This window comes from Thamnophis sirtalis, unplaced genomic scaffold (assembly GCF_051295495.1).
Source record: "Thamnophis sirtalis isolate CommonGarterSnake01/CBP01778 unplaced genomic scaffold, rThaSir2_p1.2 scaffold_11, whole genome shotgun sequence".
In the NCBI taxonomy this organism is placed as follows: domain Eukaryota; kingdom Metazoa; phylum Chordata; class Lepidosauria; order Squamata; family Natricidae; genus Thamnophis; species Thamnophis sirtalis.
The window spans coordinates 46,352,037-46,357,622 of NW_028261391.1; positions in this window are offsets into that span (position 1 = coordinate 46,352,037).

Genomic DNA, 5,586 nt, shown 5'->3' on the forward strand with positions numbered 1-5,586 from the left:
TGTGGGGTGTTTTTTTTTTAATGAAATGGTTTGCCAATGCCTGCACCATAGGCTTGGAGTTCTTCTTCTTCCTCTCCCCTCCTCTCTCTACAGTTATTATTGTTAAATACTAGTAATGAAGAAAATATACTAACGCCTTGGTTTAGTTTGAACAACACTTAAAAAAAAAACCTCATTAGGATAGTGAGCCTCTCTAGGGCATTATTAAAACTTTGCAGACTTCTCCAAGAGTAACAAAGACAAAACAGTTATTATGGCAATGTTGTTTTGGTCCATCGCCCAGAGGAAAACTAATTTAAATAAAGATGAAGGATCAAAGTTTCCCCTGGTTCATCCTGGCCTGTGTGATGGCCAGCATAGCAGAGGATAATGATAAAGCTGAATGCAAGAAACAGAGGAATTTTCCAGTTGATGCCCAGGGCTGACTGATTACCCCAAGTAGCCCAGAGCTATCATAATATCTTAGTATGAAAACAGCCAGAGAAAGGAGACACTCAGTAGCCATTATTTTTTTCTGGCAGGGCTTCTGTGTCTTTCAAACCAAAATAAATCCAACAGATGACACTTTCTTCCAGACAGAATTGCAATGACACAAAGAGTTTATTCTACTTTATTTTTTCTTATCACTCAAAGTATTTTGCCAAAAACAAAACAAAACAAAAAAGAAGTGTGATGAACTTGCTTGAAATAGTGGGTGATGTGGGTAGATACAGGAAGTTCAGGCTCAGCAGGGTTAATTGAAGCTACTGAGGCATCTCTTGGAGATCTGCAATGCCCCACCAGGAGTGCCGAACCAGCATATTTTAATGTAACAACAAATAACTTTAATTAACTTCTGTGGCAGTGACAGATTCCAAACAATTAACCTTAGGTCTGGAGCTGAGGAGGAGGTGATTTTCTTCTTTTAATTTTTAAGTGGTGTTGAAACAAGAAAGAGTTGTTCCCCTTGAGACTCTTGCTGCTGCAGAAGAATAGGCAGCCCAGTGTAACCGCAGCCTGAATGAAGTCCCCAGTTGACAGATTTGATGATGGGAAGGAATCAAAGTCAACTTTCTGCACCTGAGCTACTACTCAACTGGTACAACAGGAAACAAACCATAGGATTATTATTTTTGGTTATCTGGGCTTGTCAATGGCAAATATTAAGTTGCCAACAGAGATACCTCATGGTTAAATAAACTGTGATGATATAGTCCAGGAGAAATCTAAACCTAAATCTAAAAAAATGAATCAGGTGTAATAACACAAGAGTAGTATAGACCAGTTTCTCAGCAATGGCAACTTTAAGATATGTGTGGATTTCAATTCTCAGATTTCACCAGTCAGTCAGCATTGGGAATGGCTGGGGAATTGTGAGAATTAATGTCCACACATCTTAAAGTTGCCATCCTTGAGAAACACTAGTCTAGATACTTCATGAAGCTTCTGATCTTCTTAGAAACACTTTAAACCACAAATGACTGACAAGGTTTGCATGTGGCCACAAACAATGTGGCCTATTATGTTGCGGGGTTGCTTATTCCCAGGGTGAAGGAGAAGCAGAGTGCTGGTTCTTTGCTATTAACATCAGAAAACCAAATAATTTGAAAGAGCATTTCTGAGACAGAGTGTAAAATATGTGGTTTCCATCTACTCTCCAGTGTTTCAAATTGCTGGGTCACTGGGTAGAAACGACAGAGCTGATGAACTTGAATGGTGAAGAATTGTATATATAGAATTTGCACACGCATTGTCCGTACAGGCATATTCATAATTGGAGGGCTGAAGTAAAGTCATATCCATTCATACCCTTCAATGTATTATCATGTAGCTTCTGTCTCATACAAACAGCCAGATATACGGTTGTGCATAACTGTAATCCCCATCAGATGGCTGTTCAAGCCTTTCACATTTATGTTCTGCTCACTGGGCATAAATGTTGTTTATGTGTCAGAAACCCATTTGTAACATGATTAATTGCTCCCAGACTTGAAACAACCGATTTCCAAGAATCAAAGGAATCCATATGGATCCTATCAAGAGACAATGCTGTTTTTCTATTGTTTGCTGATCCTAGTTCAGCAACAGACTGTCCACCAGACTTTCTTAACTAAGTAAGATGCTGTTCAATTGAGGGAACCTAAAAACAGAAGCTTTTTTTAAAGATTTGTAAGTTGTGACAATCAGAAAAGAAGTGCACTTAACCATTGGAATGCTTTCTTTCTTTCTTTCTTTCTTTCTTTCTTTCTTTCTTTCTTCCTTCCTTCCTTCCTTCCTTCCTTCCTTCCTTCCTTCCTTCCTTCCTTCCTTCCTTTCTTTCGGTAGACCTGAGAAAAGTTAAAAGCAGACTAGGAAAGTTTTAAAATACCATCTTTTGATTAACCAGGATTGTTTATCAGTGTTTCAGAAAATACTATTTGTTCTATTTTGTAACAGCACTAATATTTTCAATTCGGCTGGACAATGAGAAAAAGAAATGCAAGTTTAGGTCAGAGAAGTGCTGGCTAAAGCTCTGCAATAGTAAGGACTAGAGATAGAAGATGGTGTATTCTGCAAAAAGTCATGGAGAAACTAGTGTGTATCAGCAACATCGGCTTCCTATTATGCTGTGAGTTTAAAAAAGCCCTAGACCAAAATTATAATGTGGGTATTGAGCTAATTCTTGAGCCTACATCCCATCACTGAGCTATACTCTAGAGCAGTGGTCACCAACCTTGGCAACTTTAAGACTTGTGGACTTCAACTCCCAGAGTTCCTCAGCCAGCTTTGCTGGCTGAGGAACTCTGGGAGTTGAAGTCCACAAGTCTTAAAGTTGCCAAGGTTGGTGACCACTGCTCTAGAGGCCAACTAATTATTTTATACAGACAGCCAATTTCATACATAACAGAGACCAATGAACATGCTTTCTCACCCACTGATGATATAACAAAAGATTTATAAGTCAAAAACAGGCCAGAGTTTCTCAGTCCTGATTTTGGGCAAGTGCAGGATCACTGGTGCTGAGGTGGAGGCTAAGAGTTGAATCACATTGAGAAATACAGTTTAAGAAACCATATATCATACCTAAGAAAATTAAAAAGGAGAAATAGATGATCAAACCCTGCTGCTCCACAGGTGTGAAGGTGGGAGGTTATACTATGATAATAAGAATGGCAAAGCATCCTTATTTTTCCATATTTATTATGCCTGCATATTCATATCTATCAACTCATGCCCAACTTTCTCCTGGAAAAGAAATCAGGGGAACATTCTCCAATAGGACACTCTGATTTATGAGCTTTTTTACAGGTAAAAATTGTATACAATTTTTGGGATTTGGATATATCTTTAATGAGATGATTCAGATGACAATTTGCAAGACTATCTGGGGATTATTTTGAGTTTATTGAAAGGAAGGACGTAACTAGGCATATCCTAGTGCCTGTAGATAGGATCCCTGCTTACCAGATTGGGGATTGGAGGCACTGTTTCCCAGTTTTTCTGTTCTTTCCCTAGTGGGCAATTTCCATTTCTGTGCATAGGGGTACAACGATCAGGGTACCTGTACTTGCTCCAATGTGAAGTGTCTGGATTTTGTTCTTCTCGGGTATTACTTAGCATCTATATTAATCAATGGGGGGGTTTACATCTGTTTATGTGAAATATAATATTTGTGCTAATGATACTGAGCAGTAATTGCATGTCCAGGCTAGGTTGTGGTTGCAATCAAAATCCTGGCCTGATGCCTGAAGATTATGATAATATGAATGAGCCAAAATTCAAAATAAATCCTAGCAAGACAGAGTTGCTGTTTTCAATACTTGAACTACGTAGCTCAATTTTTGTTTTACCATTGGCTGTCAATAGGATTGCACTTCTCTTGAAGAAGCAGGTTCCTAGATATAGAGGTGGGTGTTCTGGATTCAAGGCTTTTGCTAGAGGAACAGATAGATGCTACAGCCAAGGATGCTTTTGCCCAATTTCAGCTGGTGATTTGGCCTGGGTCGCAGAACCAGAAGTGACCCAGGCTGGTCATGCCCCCCTGAACGGTTCCCTTGTCTCTTCTGCTGTTGCCAGCATGTTTCTGCTCATGCGCAGAATAAATTAGTCAACTGTGCATGCACGAGCAACGTGTGGCATGCGCAGGGATGAAGCAAACCGGTACAGAAACCCATTCCTACTCTATATGAAACCACTCTGCAGAAAATCCAAAAGCTACACTTGGTCCAGAATGTCATGGTACATCTGCTAAAAAGTATTAAGGGATTTAGGAGGGATACACCAATTCTAGTATTTGCATGTTTACCAGTTTGCTTCTGCATTCAATAAAGCCCTACATGGCTTGGCCACTGAATACTTAGAGTATTACCATCTCCCAAAGATCATGACCTGTCCCATGCATGCTTTCAGGAGGAGATGCTACAGGTCTCTTTCTCATGAAGAGTGTCAGGCTTGCAAGCCATCTTTTCTTTTGGACCTCAGGCCTGCCACACTTTCTATTATTTTACTATGCATTTTTCTATTGTGGGGAAATGGGAGGGGGGATTATATGGAGTTGGGAGATATGTAGCCATAACAAAATTCTTTCTAGAAAACCAAGGTCATCCTGGCTGGAACTGGATGGGTGGAAGCTGCCAGCGTGGCAGTGGAAGATTGGACCATGTGATGGACTTGTGGGTGTAGGGGTAGGATCTTGAACTTACAACTGGGTGGGAAAACCTGGAAGCTTTCAGATTCAGGTTTTCCCAGATGTGCCAACACGACTCTCTTAATAAATTGGAACTTTGAGGAATCCTTTGCCTTGGACTCTGATTTACTTTTGGATGTTATTTGGAACCCTGACAAAGATACTGGTGTGTGTATATGCATGTTTGTATCAATATCCTTTTGGTGGCTACCCCTTACTTTGGAATACCTGGACTTCTAATGTCTATGAAGTTCCTAAGTTTGCAACCCATAAGAAGGCATTTAAGAACTTTTTGTTTTGCAGGGTCTTTGGGTCAGAATCATAATGCGATGGTTTTAGCTTGTATAATTGGAATATTATTTGTAGCTATTATTTATTGTTTGTAAACTGTCTTTGGTCTTGTGAATTAGGTGAGTTCATACATAGAGAAAATAACATGGGGGAAGAAGCATCCAGAATTGAGGGAACAGGACTTTTTGAGTAGGACAGATAGAGACCAAGATGAACATCCAAATGTGCTGTTTTGTTGAGCACACATTAGTTATTATTTTTATGAATTTTAGCCATTCTAGTAATGTATAAGGGAAGGTAATTGGCCCACACGTCCTGCCTGTTTTAATTCTGCCAGCAATACAAAAAATAAGGTAGATTAGACAGAATAACTAACTCAACTGCACCTACTTATTTTATGGCTGAACAGATCAATGCAGCTGTCATAGCTTAAATTCCAATGCTCAAATGCTACATTCACTGCTTCACCATTTATAGCTTTGTGTGGGTCATCATGATCAGATATATTTAGGTCCTAATTGAAATTGAGCCATTCATGCTCATTTCATTTTAGGCTTTTCTGAATGTAATACCAGATTTCACAACTGAAACAAATTACCTTGAGACAGGATTTTTTTTTCATACATTGTATGTAAATATAGACTTTCGGG